General features: G+C 37.0%; 1 protein-coding gene across 4 annotated transcripts in view; it reads right to left on the bottom strand.

Moving 5' to 3' along the window:
* The window catches only part of LOC149828568 (histone-lysine N-methyltransferase), a 98,396-nt gene that overhangs the window by 56,622 nt on the left and 23,394 nt on the right, over window positions 1-18,380 (bottom strand). The gene's annotated exons all lie outside the window — the stretch shown is intronic.

The raw sequence follows: 18,380 nt of genomic DNA, 5'->3' as shown, positions 1-18,380 counted from the left end.
TAAAAGGGAAAGTTCTTCCCAAAGTTCGGACAACCCATTGTAATATTCACGAATAGTTTTGTCTCCTTGTGTCATCATTCGAACTTTTTCTTGGAGGTTGCACACGTGTGCAATATCTTTAAGGGAATACATATTCTTAAGGTATTCCCATGCCTTATCGGCATGATCAAATTTGGCAAGACTTGAGCATTTTTTAATGTCAACGCTATTGATAAGCCATGACATTATCTTCGCATGAGATATTCTCCATTCTTTCCATTTCTTCTCGTATGAGGCAATAGCCTTGATTTTCTCTTCTTCCGATAGAGGGACGTCTTTATCTCCCTCCTTTTTAGTAAGAGATAGCTTAGGTTCCGAATCGGAACCATCCACAATCCCCCATAAGCCTTTTCCCCATATATGGTGCTTCATGATTGAAGCCCATGTTACATAGTTCGTATCGCTTAGTTTCATAGGCATGATGGTGACTTTATCATTGTCATCCATCGATTACAAGGAGAGAAAGAATAGGGATAGAAGAGAAACAAGAAGGAAAATGAGAAAGAAAGAAAAAAAAAACAATACAACAAGATGTGAAATCTTCTCCAATGAAGTGATAAAACACTTCTCTTCAAGTGGCGAACACTTTTGCAAACGGGCACGGAAACCGAGGCAGCTTTTCCTCAAGATTTAGTACTTTCGCGGCTCTGATACCATGAAATGAAATGGGGATCTTCGAAACACGAGCTTTGATTAACAAGAGCAAGTGTCAAGAATGACACTAAAGCATAACCCTTAAAAAGGGTATAATTGGAAACAAAATAAAAATAAAAATGTATTCTTTATTGATATGAAAAACCAATTGCTTAAGAAGCATTGGAGTAAAATACAAGAGGGGCTGCACCCCTTTATATACACAGCTGAAAGAGGACTCAATAGAGCTGTTGGGCACAGTCCAACAGCTCTATTTAGAGCTGTTGGAATGTGTCAGTCCAACAGCTCTATTAAGAGTTGTTGGACTGTGTCAGTCCAACAGCTCTATTGCTAGTCAAGTCTGGACAGGACTTGACTAGCAACAGTCATTCTAGTTCAAACTGAACTAGATGACATAAAGACAAAAAATAAAAATAAAGGAAAAAAAATACAGAAAAGAAAGAAATTAAAAATGTATTTATATATATATATAATAATATAATATTATTATATATACATATATGTACAGTTTTACATTTTAACAATGTCATGACACAGATCTGCAATCAGATCCAAAGGCCACCACAATTTTTTTTTGTCAACCAGATCAAGTATCGGCAGCGATGGGTGATGTACAAAAGAAAAATTTTTTATCATGGGTCGAAGTGGAAGTGAAAGAAAAGTATATTGTTCAGTCGTAGATCTGGATATTTAAGGATCTGGATGATATCAGTGCTATCTGGGGTTGCTGTGAATCCTGTGATAAGGGGATTTTTTTTAACTGATTTGCCGCTGTCGTGATTTCTGTTTTGTGGAAAAGATCTTATCTGAGATGTGCTTATAACAGATCATAGGCGTAATGATCCTTTGTTGTTGTTTTGGTCGTGGACCTAGATGGCATGTTTGAAGTGGTTCTGGCCTTTTCAGATCTACTATCGTGACTCGTCATTGTTTCTGCTATGTGTTGAACAGCCTAATGTGGTCGATTTTTGTTTTTATTTGGTGTCGTGATTCATCATCTTTTCTGTTGTGTATTGAACAGCCTAGTGTGGTAGATCTGTTTTCAGATCTGCTATCGTGACTCTTCATCGTTTCTGGTGTGTGTTGAACAACTTAGTGTGGTCGTAAAACATTCAGATTTGAACTCTGAGCTATCTAAAGAGGGGATTTGATCGTTGGTTGTGTTTTTTTTTTTTGTTTTGTGGATCTGGGATAAGTTTTTTTTTTTTGTCATTTATTGCAGCATTATTATCGGCTAGTGTTTTTCATTATGGGTTAAGCTTCGAAACTCGATTCCAAGAACGAGACTATTGGGGAATATAAGGCATTTGCAAATCCCTTCTCGTATGGCTCGTTTGTGAAATTGAATGAAACAAATTATGCCAGGTGGTCCAGAACTTTTATGATGTCAGTATTTGGACATCGTAGAAAACATATATTATTGGAAACTGAAACAGATGATAAAGTGGAAAAATATATCACCTGGGATGAAGATAATGACATTGTTATGTCATGGATTATGAATAGTGTCGAACCCCATATTGCAGATGGTTTAATTTACTATAATACAGCTAAACAGATGTGGGACAATATTCGAGATACGTACTCTCAAGAGACTAATGTGAGTCGTATCCTGCAAGTTGAACAAGAGATATATAATTTGCAGCAGGTAGATCAAACCTTGGACCAGTACTATGCCTCCGTCAAATCAGCATCTGAAAGACTTAATGCTCACAGGCCTCTTTGTTGTTCGAAGCAAAAGGATCATCAAGAACAGACTATGGTTGCTCGGTTTCTCACAGGCTTATCTTCAGAATTCTCTGTTGCTAAAGTTCAAATGTTGACTGGATCTAATATACCTACGCTTGTTGATGCATACAATCGCTCAAATAGACTTGTTTTTTCTCTTCCACAATCTCATCCTATATCTCAGACATCTGCTCTAGCTGTCTCATCAGGTTATGGACGTGGAAATACTCAAAATATTAGAGGACGAGGCCGTGGAAGAGGTATGGGAGGTAGAGGTAGACTTCAATGTACTTTCTGTGGAAAATCAGGACACTTAGAAGATCGTTGCTGGGACAAACATGGACGGCCAGCCTTCTCTTCATCAAAGCCTAATGTTCCAAAAGCGAAAGTTACAACTCTAGAGGTAGCAAATGCAAATGAAACTACTCCTACCAGCGACTGTATTACTCTTAGTCGAGCAGAATATGATGAACTGATAGCCCGTCGGCCTTCATCTTCTTCTCTTGTAGCTGGTGTTGCTTACTCAACAGGGGATCATCTTCATAAAAATGATAGTGGATTATTGACTCTGGTGCCTCCAGACATTTGTGTGAAAATTCTAATTTCTTTCCAGATCATAAGGATATTACTGCTCATCGAGGAGTCTCATTAGCAGATGGGAGTTCCTCACCAGTTGTTGGTCATGGAAATATTTCTATATCCTCCTCCTTACAGTTGAAAAATGTTCTTCATGCTCCCAATTTTCCTCAAAGTTTACTTTCCGTTAGTTGTCTTACCAAAGAACTAAACTGTAGAGTGATATTTGATTGGATGGGTTGTCATTTTCAGGATTTGCTGACGAGGAAGAAGATTGGTGGAGGCTACGAAGAAAATGGAGTCTACTACCTACATCATCCAGTGGGTAATGTTTATGCTGTGGTGGAACACTCATCCAGTCCTGTTCAGTGGCATCGTCGTCTTGGTCATCCTTCATTGTCAAAGCTTCGTTATGTCTTTCCTCAAATTCCTTCTACTACATCATTTCAGTGTGAAGCATGTCAGTTGGGCAAGCATCATCGAAGTTCGTTCCCTTCGAGTCAGAGTCAGTCCAATCATAAAGTTTTTGAACTTCTTCATACAGATGTATGGGGTCCTAGTAAGATCCCTACTAGGACTCAATGTTGATATTATCTTGTTATTGTTGATGATTTCTCTAAGTTGTCATGGGTGTTTTTAATAAAAGAAAGATCTGAAGTTCCAAGTATTATAAAATCCTTATTTCTTGAATTAAAAACTCAATTTGAAACTGTTGTCAAGATTGTTCGCACTGGTAATGCTCTTGAGTTTAAATCAAAAGCCCTGTTACAATTTTACCAAGATCATGGCAATCAACCCCAAACTACTTGTGCCTATTCATCTCAACAAAATGGTGTGGCTGAGCGAAAACACAGGCACCTACTTGATGTCGCACGAACCCTTATGATACAATCCAATGTTCCTGCATTATATTGGGGTGATGCGGTTATCACTGCTTGTTATCTGATCAACCGCATGCCTTCATCTTCTGTGGCAGATCAAATTCCATTACATATCTTAAAACCTAATGCTCCACTCTTCTCTTTTTCACCTAAAATATTTTGATGTGTTTGTTTTGTACACAAACTTGGCCCTGACCGTGATAAATTAGTTGCTCAAGCTACAAAATGCGTATTTATAGGTTATCCAAAAAAACAAAAGGGATATCAATGTTATGATCCAATTTCTCGCCGAGAGTATGTCAGTGGGGATGTATCTTTGTTGGAATCCATTCCTTATTACTCTAGTACCGGTTCCCAGATGCAAGTAGATCTGGCTGAGTCTTTTCCATTACCTATACCTCATTTTCCTTTGGAATCTGTGCCCTCATTACCGATTCAAACTTCATCCTCTTCACGATTTAATAATCCTCCATTGGTATATGTGCGTAGAGCTCCACCTCTCTCAGTGCCTTCGTCTTCTTCTTCTCCTGAGGTAAGTACTACTGATGACAGTGATCTTCATGATGATGATAACAGGCCAATCGCTCTACGAAAGGGGACACGACAATGTACTTTATATCCCATATCTCATTTTGTGTCCAATGTCAGAATTGGAAATCACATGAAAACTTTTATTTCAGCCTTATCTGCTGAAACTATTCCTCTGAACTATCACCAAGCAGAGCTAGATAACAGATGGAAGCTGGCTATGCAAGAAGAAATGGATGCTTTATTGTCTCAGCATACATGGGATCTAGTTGATTCCCCAGTGGATGCTGACATTGTTGGATGCAAATGGGTATATATAATAAAGTACAAATTGGATGGTTCTATTGAAAGGTACAAGGCCAGATTAGTAGCAAAAAGGTATACTCAGACTTATAGAATTGATTTCTTTGAAACTTTTTCTCTTGTTGCACGGATGGGCACCATTCGTCTTGGTTGGAGTTTGTGTCAATTAGACGTGAAAAATGCATTTCTATATGGGGATCTATCTAAGACAGTTTACATGCAACAACCTCTTGGATTCGAGGTTGAGGGGGAGTGTCAGAAGGTGTGTAGATTGAGAAAGGCGATATATGGCTTGAAACAAAGTCCACGTGCATGGTTTCAAAAGTTGTTTGAGGTGATGTCATGTTTTGGCTTTAATAGGTCAGCGGCAAATCATACATTATTTATCAAGAAAACTAACTCAGGCATAGTTGTTATGGTGGTATATGTGGATGACATCATTCTTATAGGAGATGATATGAAAGATATTGAAGCTACAAAGGCTCATCTTCAAAAACACTTTGTTACAAAAGATCTTTGTTCACTTAGATATTTTCTGGGTATAGAAGTTGCCAGGAGCCGTGAAGGGATGGTTTTGTCTCAACGGAAGTATGTTCTTGACTTATTAAAGGAAACTGGAATGTTGGGAGCTAAACCAGCAAATATTCTCATGGACCATAAAGTTCAGTTGTTTGAAGAAGGGTCGAAACCGGTTGATAGCAAAAACTATCGCTCACTAGTAAGTAAGTTACTATATGTAACTGTGACCAGGCCTGATATTGCTTTAGCAGTAAGCAAAGTTAGCCAATTTATGGACAAACCAACTGAGGTACACTGGAATGCAGCTATAATGATTCTCAGGTATTTAAAATCTTCTCCTGGAAAAGGGTTATTATTCAAGAAAGGTGGAACTCTGGAGATAGTGGCTTACTCTGATGTTGACTATGCAGGATCTGTAGTGGATAGAAAATCTACCACAGGATTCTGTGTGTTTTTGGGAGATAACTTAATTTCATGGAGAAGTAAGAAAAAAATGTTGGTTGCTAGGTCGAGTGCAGAGTCAGAATATAGGGCTATGGCCCAAACAGCTGCTGAATTAATATGGGTTTGTACGGTTCTAAATGATCTTAAGTGAAGGTTTCCTCTCCTATGACCATGATGTGTGATAACAAGGCTGCCACATATATAGCGAACAATCATGTTTTTCATGAGAGGACAAAGCATATTGAGGTTGATTGCCACTATATAAGAGATATGGTTCAAGCTGGTCATATCACTACCAAATATCTAAAGTCGGAGGACCAAATTGCAAATATGTTTACAAAGCCTCTTGCTAGACCAAATTTCTCAAAATGTTGTGACAAGCTGAGCATGATTGATATCTATGCTCCAGCTTGAGAGGTAGTGTGAGATTAAGAGGTTTTAAGTTTAAGTTTTCTTAAAAGTAGGCTATTTGATATTTCTTGTTTAATAAGGGACTTGTATGTAATTTTTTATATTGACCTCTCTCTATTCAACATAGAGATTAGCCCTAATCAAATAACGAGTTTACATTCTTTTTCAACCGATCTCTCTCTCTCCCTCTCTCTCTCTGCCTCAGCTCCTGTTGACTCCAGTAAAGTTCTCCACATATCTAAAAGTAAAACTAGTTATTAACTAAGTCAAAAATATAAAATTACCTAAGTTCAAAAAATGAACTAATCCCTAATTAAGTGGGTCGCTTAAGTTTTTGGAAGGACTGTCTTCCTTGTATAGGATTTTGGGAAAGAGGTTCATGTTTATAAAAATAATAATAATATCATAAGGCCTAGTTTAGGTAATACAATGTATATATTGTATTAATTAATTACTATATTAATGGGATCCAGGGAATATTCTATCTTAAGAGGGCTAGAGATAGACTCCAAACCCCTTACACGAATTTAGAGTCCTCTCTCTTGCTCTCATTGGTTGCTTATGGGAATGCCAAGTGGCATAACTCCATAAATTTAATATTTTATATAATTTATTTTAGAAAATTAAAGAGTTTATTCCAAGGATTTTTTTTTTTGAGAGGAGGTTGGGATAGAGCCCAACCCCTCTACACGATTTTGATGTAGGACCCACATTAGTGTATGGTCGAGTGTGAGGGTGCCATGTGGCACCTTAGTTGTCATAAGCGCTAGGCGGAGCCTAGCAGTGAGCCTCCTAAAAAACCTAGGCGAGGCCTAGGCGCTCTAGGCGGTACCCCAAATAAAAAAAACATACTAATTTATATACAAACTATTAAAATTAATAACAAATATGTATAGAACATAAAATCAATCAACAATAAGCAATAGCAGAACAAAATATGTTGTTGAACAATATAAAACAATTATATTAAATAACTTGCTCAATACATTGTCCAACACAAAACATTTAAAATTTAACAACACAATACATTTAACTAAACATAGAGTTCAAAAACATGTCTATATATAAAAGTCATCTTCATTCTTCAGTAGCAAACTTCATTTCAACGATTTCCTTCATTTATTGCATCGTTTAGTGGCTTGAGATGATGATGGTGGGTCATCTTCATCTTCTGAATTAGGGACCTCCTCTGGCAATTTCTGTCCTACAAATGTTGCATGTACTTGTGTTTTTCTTTCATCATCTTCTCCAAGACTAGTAAGAAGCTCAACACGAATATTCGAAGGAATGTCATGCGTATATAATTTCACTGTGGAGTTGATATGCCCCCACAACATGACATTTAAATCTATATAATCCTCCATGCATTATAAAATCAACACTTCACTATTCCTTTAAGAGGCATCTCTAAGTCAATTGGTGTATAATATTTCAATGCAGGATCTTTCGATAGGCATCTTCCAAGACCTCCATCGACCTCGTAGAACACAAATTAATAAATCTAATCACTACAAAGGTGTAAAACAATGTAACTGATAACCATGTTAAAAAATGAAACAAAGAACAATTGAATAAACAAACCATGCAACTGATACCCTATACAAAAAATTAAAAATAACCAATTAATCACCAAATAAAAATATAAGCATGCAAATATTCAACAAAAATCTACACACATAACATAACTAAATTTAAGTGTGTTCAAGTCTAAAATAATTAAAGAACCCCAACAAGTTTATAATAAGTTTACAATAACAACTTAAATTTAATCCTCAGATGATAAACTTGAAAGTCCATCATCATCATCTGAATCATCTTAAACGATATGTTGCTCTTCTTCAGTTTCATCTACAGAGCTAGCTTCCTCCTCTTCTTTTTTCACGTTCACCACCTTCTTTCCTTTGTTAGACTTTTTTTTTCTTAGGTCTTTAATAGCGCACGTTCTTGCTCTCGCCCTATGCCTTGACGCTCTGGATGCCTTATCAACAAGATCTCATGTAAGTGACATGTCATCTTCAAAGACTGCCCCATCTTCACTTAGCACAAATCATTATCATTGACTTCTCTTAAGACAATGGGGTCGAGATCTCCTTTGTTCATTCGCTCATCATATATTCGCTTCAATCTCCCATTATATTGCACAAGAACCAAATCATTCAACTTCTTGTGCAAAAGTTGGTTTCTTTTCTTTGTATGAATCTGCAAAAAAAAAGTTCAAATATATACAAACTAACAAATAGTATTTAGTAATTACTAATTAGTAATAAATAATATTTTACCGCTTCAAAAGTACTCAGTGGCAATCTCATAGCGTGCAAATAGCATAAATGTTGCATTTCAGTTTCGAAAGATAAATCATGTCAAAGGAGTTTTTGCATTACATTACATCTTTGCGAAACTTGGTGTTGGATTTCCTTTTGAGAAACCTATACCCCTTTCGTCGTAGCGTACTCGTAGACATGTGTGTCATGTCAGTACTACGATGATCGGATCAGACGGTCATATGACCTCGAATTGTTCTAATGACACAATATTGTAATCACATAAATAGTGATAACTCGCATTCACGGGCAAGATGCTCGAGTTGGGTCGAAAAGACCAGAGCATGTAGAATGAGTCTTCAGTTAAATAAAACCTAAAGCACTCATTCGACCTGTTATTTCCTATCAAGAGAGATGATGGGATGGTACAAAAACTTTGATAGACAAGTTGTTAACAACTACCCCTCGAGCAATGACTCGGTGTCCTGAGTCATCGGAGTTAGAGAACGAGACTACTAGTAATTATCCTAGGTGGTAGATCCCACAGACTTATGTAGAAGTATGATGCATCCGTTGTTTACATATGCCTTTGGAGAATACTCTTTCGGTCACCGACCGTTCTCTTAGGAGCGGACTCAATTAGCTATTTGGGGTATTTGAAAATACATGGCATAATAGACCTCCGAACTAGTCTCAGTTGTTTTTACGATTTGTGCCTTGCACCGCAGGCCAGCTAAGTATCAAAACAAAAGTTATCATATTCATGCTTCTTGCTTGTTGTGTATTATTTGTTAATTGTTGCTTATGCTAGCTGGAGCATTTTACTTGTAATGATGAATTTCTTATATAGTCTTTCACTTGTATAAACTACTAAGCAAGATAGAATTAAATGCATGTAATTCTGTTCTATATTGTCTTACTTGTGAACCTACCAATTTTTCGTGAAACTGACCCATTTCATGGGTACAAGTGGCAAACAGGTTGCGAGACAGGTGATGACGTGATTGCGAGACGGTTCGAGATCCCACTGTTTCTGCTCGCAGCTCGCGTCCTGGACATTTTGGTTTTTGGCAAGGGTTTCCTCAGGAAATCCTAATTTTGTATAACTTAAAGTTATTTCTAATACAAATGGCTTATTAAAAAGTTTGCAAGTTATATGTGTTTGGAAATGTGGATTTTTATGCTAATGCGCCCAAGGCTGTCAACTTGCCTTTCGTCTTTCAAAATAAATATTGTTTTCGCTGATTTTCTAAACAAAACTCTAATAAGAAAAGAATTTTTCAGTCTTTTACACTTTTTAGAAAGGTTTATAAGTTTGAAATTTTGGGGTGTTACAATGAGAATGGTTATAATCTATGTCACATAGGTGCGGGTGCAACACGGGTGCGGCGCAATTTTAAAAATTTTGGACACGGGGACTCTGCTATATATATAGATATTTTTTTTAATATATATATAATAATATATCAAGTGTGTGCATATATGTGGATATTGTCCTCTAAAGTTTGGCACCAACATGAGTGTTTTCACAAACTTTGCAAATTGTACTTTTGCCCTTGCAGAAAGGGGGGTCCGGGGGCTCCCCCGGCGCGGGTTCCAGAAATTGTTTTTTCTGGGGCTTATGTTTGAGATATATTTTTTAAAAAAATATATAAAAAGGTCATTTTTTTTGTTTTTTGCCCTAAAAATAGACATTTTTGGACTCAGTCAACGTTGATCGAGTCCAAAACAAGGACGAACTCGGCCTCGACTCATTGACCGAGTCCGACTCGGCGTTGATCAAGTCCGGGCAGTGTCCGAAGCCGCACCCGTGTCGGGGCATGTCAACTCGGGTGCGGCGCCTCCCTAGCCGAGTCTGTGTGACAGGTTATAATACATAATTTCATTATCACAAATTGTATCATTAGATCTTTAGAGTTATTTCTAGATAACAAGTCAAATAAGAAAGAATAATCATCTTCCTTGGGTTGTTAATGTTCATATTCATTTTGTTCTTCAAGAAAAGTCACACTTCTTGAAACATAAATTTTATTATTTTTAATATCATAATACCTATATCCTTTTTTATTTTCACCATATCCAATAAAAGCACAATCAAAAGCTTCCTTGAAAAAGAATAAACCTTTTGCAACCAAATATTCTTAATGTTTTGAAATTCGGAGATATTTTAAATAATCTTTTAAAGGGAGAAAAAAAATTTAAAGATGAGGATGGCATCCTATTTATAAGATATATTGTGGAAGGAGCGGCTTCAGCCCAAAAATTCTTTGGAGCCTATGCTTTCTTTCGACAAGGCCATTTTGTTGAGGAGTTTTGGAACAAGATCTTCGATGAATAATGTCATTTTGTTTAAGATAATTTTGAAATTCTTTCAACATATATTCTCTTTCGGAATCAGATCTAAAGATGGCTATATTAGTTTGAAATTGATTTTGAATAAGGATATGAAATTCTTTGAAGATAGAAAAAACATCGGATTTATTTTTAAATAAACCCAAGTGTATTTAATGAAATCATCAATAAAAACAACATAATATAAGTATCCTCCTTTAGACATGATGGATGTCGGTCCCCATACATCCAAATATACTAGCCCAAAAGGTCTTTTGGAAATGAAGTTGCTATGTTGAAAAGGAAGATAATGCATTTTTCCAACGGTGCAATCATTGCATGTAAATGCCTTTTCATTACAAAATTTTTTAAAAAGAGAAGAGATGCATCTTAGAGAGACTAGGATGACCAAGCCTTTTGTGCCAAGTGACAACATCCTTAGTTTGAACAAATTGCAAAAAGACTTAGATGGTAATGACAAAAAATCCATATAGTATAGGTCTCCTCTTCTATGGCCTTGCCTAATCCGCTTTTCGAACCGAAGATCCTGCACATAGCAATTTAAAGATGAAAAATAGACACTACAACCTAAATCGGATATTTAAGAAACTGAAAAAAGATTTAAGTTAAGTTTAAGAATAATTCTAATTTTCGAAACAAAGAATTTTTTGTCATTGTTCAAAATTGTTTCAAGAGTTTCTATCCCAAGGATGTACCATCGGCCATAGAGACAAAAGATTTAAAAGAGTTAGTGTCGGGTTCGGATAAAAGAGATGCATTTAGTGTCATATGAAAGGAAACACTCGAATCAAGAATCCAAAAAGACATATCGAGAGTTGATGCAACCACGAAACCGGAAGTAGAAGGTTGGAAGAGTTGTTGCTTACAAATTGTTGAAATTCTTCCGCAAGTTGAGCAATGGAGTCCTTGATGTCTCCATCCCCTTTTTTATCTTCATTTGATGAGATATCTCCAACGAAAGCCACTTTTCTCTTAAGCTTAGGACAATCGGGTCTAAGATGTCCCAGTTTATTACAATGATGACACATGATTTTTCTTCCACCACCATTGTTGTTATAGTTATTTTTTTTAAAATGAGGAGGTTTATATGTCCTCATATTGTTCCCTTCATCAATATTCTTTTTTAGAGCCAAGCATGTTCCTTCTTGACATAGATTGGCAAGAATTTCACTAAGAGGAGTTAAAGCCATATGAAGTAGGGACTTTCTTAGTTGTTCAAATTCAAGCCTAAGCCCATGAATAAATTAAAAAAATCTCTCTCTCTCTCCATTTGCTCTCGCCTCATGGCAATAGCACTTCCTTGGGTTCAAGGAGACCAAGTTCATCCCATAGAGGGGAGAAAGTACTATAGTAATCTCTAATACTCATATCTCTTGCATGGTAGCTCTCACTTTTCTTGGAAAAAAAAACGCCTAGCAAGGTCTCTTTGAGCATACATACCTTTCATGAAAAAACATGCTTCATTTGACTTCTTGAATTTGGCAAGATTAGCACAAATTTTGAGCTCCACATTATTCATGAACCATGCCAATATTTTGGCATCTTCAGTTTCCCAATCTTCAACTTTGGATTGGTACTCTTGAATGGCCTTGGCCTTTTCTTCTTCACTGAAGGTTTTTTCTTCCTCCTTCCTTCTTTGTGAGCTTTAGTTGAGGTTTTGGAACCGTGCCACATACATGCCCCCAAAGTTTTTTACCTTTGAGGTTGTTCTCCATAGCGGTTGTCCACATCCTATAATTAGTCTGATTCCATTTGAATGAGAGATCAATCTTTGTATTCTTGTCGGCCATTATGGAAGAAAATGAGAGAATACAAGAATAAGTGTGCAAAATACAAGCACACAAAAAATGAACCAAGCGAGAGTCCCAAGAATGTTCAAACGCCTAGGGGCTCTGATACCATGTAATGAAACACTTGTGCAAAGAGCAATGTCACAAAATGACAATAACTAATACACAAACACATAAACAAGAAACCACTAATGGGCAAAATAAAATAAACCACAAAGGGCTAGGCACAAAACACACACAATGTGAATTTGTGATGCCCCAAAATTTAAAACTCAAATTTTTATCCAAAATTTTGAAAAAATTTCTTTTTAAATATTGAGAGTAGAAACGATTTTAATGTTGAGTCTGGTATTGATAATTTTGAGCGAGCCACAGGAGTGGAGTAACACAAAGCTTTTATTAGAGTATAAACAAAATCTTATTACATCATTCTTGACAAAACGTACAGAAGGTTCAAAATTTGGGTTATTCAGAATATTAAACATATTCAAACATTTCAGATAGAGCATTTTCACCGAAAAGTAGGACAAAATACAAAACATAATTGTTTGCATAATTAGGGCATATTTTTATTTCAAATTATGATTCAAAAGGTCTTTGTTTCGATAATTAACCATCCACCCTGGTACGTGGGGAAAGACAATCGCTACCAGCCGAAGCATTCCGGAGGTATATTATTCTCAGATGTTTTAAACCCAAGTAATTGACTAAAGCGGACCCAAAGTGGGCGGCCCATGACCGGGAGAATCACCGCTAAGGTAGAACATAAAGTAGGATGCATCCTGGACTACTGCAGTAGTTGGGGATCTATTACCTAGGACACGTGGATAGCCCCGGCCTCCGAAAACCTACGAGTGTGTGGAGACTACTGGGATGCCTCATTCTAAAAAATCAGAACAGAATCACTCGAAGTTGTACCAACTACCTTCTCCAAGATAGAGATCAGAACATAATGGGTCAGAAGGGTTATCTTTGTTACAGGGATTATTTTAAGTGTCTTATATTGTGTACGCCAGAATGGAGTTCAGTAACCCAAGTACCCGCTTTTAGGGTAAAAACCAGAGTTCTGTATATGAATTTGACCCAATCAGTAATTGCTCTTTATACACGAGCACTTGTCAATGTGGCGGATCAATATCTCAAGTTTTGTGTGTAGGCATGTTTTATTTATAAGATAGTTCTTTGTTTCGCACTTTGAGAATTAATTTATTTTAAGCTCGTACACGAGTTAATCCCAGAACGGAAGTATGCCCTACACACTATTGTGTACTTGTGACAACAGAAAGATCTCTGAAAACCTTGGCCTCTTTTGGATCGCAACCATTTTTTTTTTATTCGGAGTAAGTTATTCTATTGTCAGTAGGGTTCTCTGAAGCCAGAGCTCTATTTTTGAGCTAAGCAAAGATGCACGTAGTTTTATGCATGCTTCAAATATTTTCTCTTTGAAGAGACAAGTATGTGAAAAGTATTATTTTATCTGAAGTATAACGTGTGCATTTTTAAAATATTTCATTCGGAGTATGATGTGTAACAAACTACTATTTTATTAAAAAAGGGTGTATGCAAAAACTATTATTTTATTAAAAAATGGTGCATGCAAATACTATTATTTTATTAAAAAATGGTGTATGCAAAAACTAGTATTTTATTACTATTTTATTCCAAATACGAGATGTACCAAATTTGAAATTGAATATATATATATATATATATATATATTGTAATCATTCAAACATAAGTGAGCATGTACGTCTCGAAGATATATTTAATTATTCGGAATTTACATGCATTTGGCGATAAAACTTATTTTGTAAGGCGCAATGATAAGAAACAGAAAATTCCCAAAAATTCCGGGGGAATTTTCCTCCAAACAAAATTTTGACGTGTGATGACAAGGTGAACTGCGTTGGCGGGAAGCGGCGGAACCTAGTTGAGTTGAGGCGGCAATGATAACTATTAAGTGTCGTGAAATGGGTTGGACCAGTTTGGGTCTGAACTGGGATTGCTTGATTGACGTGCTTACTAGGGCACGTTTGTAATATTGTGTTTGTTGTAGGATAGTCATGTCCATAATCAAATTACCTTGTAACCTAATACATAAATATAAAGAATCAGGTTAGGTATGCATTAAAAAAAATCGTGAACTTGTGTGGCCCCAAAATGACTCAACGTCTTCTTCTTCTACCTTTTTCTTCTCACTTTTTCCTCCTGTTGCAGATCATGTCTGGTGCAAACCCAAGTTCTAACATCGTATCAAAGCAAGGTTGGATCTAGGGCTGGGTATTGCTTCCAAAAGGTATGACCATAGAGAATATCCGATTTCGGTCAGGAAAACATTCTTCTCTCTCTGTTTTTTTATCTTTCCTCTTCCGCAATTTGTGTTATCATATTTTCTTCCAAAAGCACGATTTCTTTTTCTCGTCCCCATCTTTTCTTGAAAGTACTTTCGTGTTTCCATCTGAAACACGTCTTTTCTTCTTAAAAGTTTGTTATCTATTGCATTCTCATCTTGAAACTCGTGATTTCTGTGTTTAAATCCTCATCATGACCCATCTTCTTGAATCGATACTATATTCCAAGCAAAACTCGTGATTCTTTTTTCTTAGAATCTGATTTCTTATTCTCTCATCTGAAAACTGATCGTTGATTTATCTGAAAACACGATTTATCGTGATCTTGGTACAATAATTTTTTTAGCCTATTAATGCTAATCGAACACGGCATGTTCAGGTGGCTTGATTCATGAATATTGAATTGATAATTTGAATATTCACGTGATCTGATATCTGTTCAAAAAAAAAAGGACAACAAATCCAAATTCTGTTATAACAAGTTCTCTTGTGGACTGAATTTAAACAGTCACATTATCTTGAAGCTTGATTAGTCATTCGATTGATCCCTTCATAGAGCATTTTCTACTTTATATTCACGTATTTCATAATCATGGATTCTTCTTCAACCCAGTTAGGTTTGTCATCAAACTTCCTTAGCTAACTTGTCTCTGAAAAATTAAATAATTTCAATTTCCTGACTTGGAAGAGACAAATAGTTCCTTTTATCAGGATCCAAGATCTCTTTGGTCATCTAGATGGATCAATTCCAGCCCCACCAGAGTTCATCGCAAAGGAGGAAACAGATGCACAAGGGGCTGCATCTACCAAGCTTGTTAGTAACTCGGATTATGTTTTTTGGATGAAAAAAGATCAGGCATTAACTGCCTACATCACATCTACCCTGTCTCAGGAAGTACTAGTTGCTATTCCCGACGACTGCACATCGATGGAATTGTGGAACAAGTTGACACAGACATACTGTCAAGTATCTAAAGCCAGAGTTTTGTTCCTTAAGCGTGAATTCCAACTTCTCAAGAAAGGCAGCCTACCTATCATGGAATATTTGAACAAGGTGAAGACTATTACAGATCAACTAGCCATTGTTGGATGTGAAGTGCCGGACAAGGATAAAGTACAACAAACATTGAATGGTTTGGGCCCAAATTATCATGTATTGGTGACATCATTGTTGTGCTTGCCCATGCTTCCCACATTTGAAGACCTTCGGGCAAAACTTCTACAATACGAAATGTCGTTGAAAGGCATTGCTGAAGATTCTGGTGCTCAATCTGATTCCCAAGATGTTTTAGCTACTGGGTTCTCCTTCGGTCGTGGTCGTGGAGGAAATAGCTTCAGAGGAGGAAGAGGTTGTGGTAGATTTGCAGGTCCAGGTTTGCTTCCCACACCGAATATGTCGTTCAACTCTAATGTGAAGAACCAAAATCAAAGAGCTGTCCCGACATGTTACCTGTGCAATAAAAAGGGGCATATTAAGGCAAATTGTTGGTTTAATCCTCAAAATAAAAGAAAGTTGCAAAACACTGAGAGCAAGAAGGAAGATAATGTTACCAAAATTGATGGGGAGGTAAAACAACTTTTGCTGGCAGCATTGTCTGGGTTGCACTTGAAGCAGAATGATCAAGGATTATGGTATGTTGATTCAGGAGCAGGGACCCATGTTACGGGGGATGTTGGTAAGCTCTCGAACTCAGTTCCTTACTTTGGTAAAAATGGTATTGTTACTGGAGATGGATCTCACCATCACAAAACACTGAGAGCAAGAAGGAAGATAATGTTACCAAAATTGATGGGGAGGTGAAACAACTTTTGCTGGCAGCATTGTCTGGGTTGCACTTGAAGCAGAATGATCAAGGAGCAAGAAGGAAGATAATGTTACCAAAATTGATGGGGAGGTGAAACAACTTTTGCTGACAGCATTGTCTAGGTTGCACTTGAAGCAGAATGATCAAGGATTATGGTATGTTGATTGAGAAGGAGCGACCCATGTTACGGGGGATGTTGGTAAGCTCTCGAACTTGGTTCCTTTGGTAAAAATAGTATTGTTACTGGAGATGGATCTCACCATCACATTTCTCACATTGGGAGGGGCATGCTGTAGAAGAAGGCAAAAACTGATTCATGCCCCCCCTCTTCTTAGTTTTTATAATAGGTTTTTAGGTTTAAGTAAAACTTATAAAACTAATCCTAATTTAAAAACTATTTCAAAAAGCTACCTAATTCTATTTTAAAATACAAAAAAAAAGGTGGTGCCAAGTATGAGGGGGTTATTTGGAACTTTACAACTGGATCTGAGTGGATTGGGTTGTTGATCACATATGGATCAGATCCAAGATCCACCAAGTGTTATTTGGACTGGATTTGGGCCGGTTTTCCTCGAAGAGCACTCCAAAAATCATAAAACGGCTATAACTTTGTCGTTTTAACTTCGAATTCAACGAAATTCGAATTGTGGCTCTGTGACAGCTGAAACATCATAAACATGAGCATCAACACAGTAAAATACACATAAATACATGAATTTAATAATAATAATGAATGCATTTTCCTGCATTATCAGGCGTGGTGGTTGGTGTTGCCACCAACAATGGTGGTTAATGGGATGGCTAGGTGGTGCCAAAACAAAGCAACACCACCAACAATGGTGGTGATGAACAAAGTAAAAAGAAAGAGAAAAAAAATAAAGAAGAGGGAAAAGGAAGTGAGGAAGGTGAAGAAAGGAGAGAAGGGAGAGTGGAGGGAGCCACTCGAGTGAAGAGGAAATGGAAGGGGTTGATGGCTGAAAGAGAGGGAGGTTGAGCCCTTTAAATAGGGCATAGAGAGAGCCTTGGTGTTGCCAAATGGCAACACCAAGGTGCTTCCTATTCGCAAGTGTTGAACTTCTTTCAGCACTTGTGATTTTTCATAGACTATGGGAGCAAAAACAGTGGGCGCCCCTTGAGGGTGAATAGATGGGTCTTGAGTTGAATCCATTGTGATCCAACCTTGGTTCCAAGGCCCAACCAGTTCAGTTGGATGAACTGGACCGGTTGCCTCTTAGTTATATGTAAACACCCCAAATTTTTCATCTTCATTCACAAGCCCTTTCTTTTGCCACTGGGACCCACTCTCCGCAGCCTTCAGGGAACCAGTTGGTCGACATCTGAGCCAGGGTTGTTCATATCCCAAATTTTACAATAAATTTCAATACTTCATCTTGCAACCAAGATTTAATATCTATTTGGACTCGATTTCAATCATCAATTCTTGCCTTACAAACAGAAATGTTCAAATCTTTATCTCTGCCAGGGGTCCGGGATTTCAAATCCCTCATCCAGGGTTTGCCTTTTGCATATCATTTCATATTATCTCGTATCATTGTATGTCATTGCATGCGATTTCATGGCATTGCATCTCATTCTCGAGATTCAGCACTCCTGTTTTTCAAAATCTTTTAATTCAGATTTGATTTTAAAACTTTTCTTTCAAGATCAATTTCACAAACCTGGGTTTTGCATCGATATTTTTCATTTGCTAACCCCCAGGATCTTATTTTCTTCAGAA

Source organism: Nuphar pumila, chromosome 9 (genome assembly GCF_984573655.1).
Source record: "Nuphar pumila chromosome 9, dmNupPumi1.hap1.1, whole genome shotgun sequence".
NCBI classification, from domain to species: Eukaryota; Viridiplantae; Streptophyta; class Magnoliopsida; order Nymphaeales; family Nymphaeaceae; genus Nuphar; species Nuphar pumila.
Note: the sequence above shows the minus strand (reverse complement) of the source record. Positions and strands in the feature narration are given on the sequence as shown.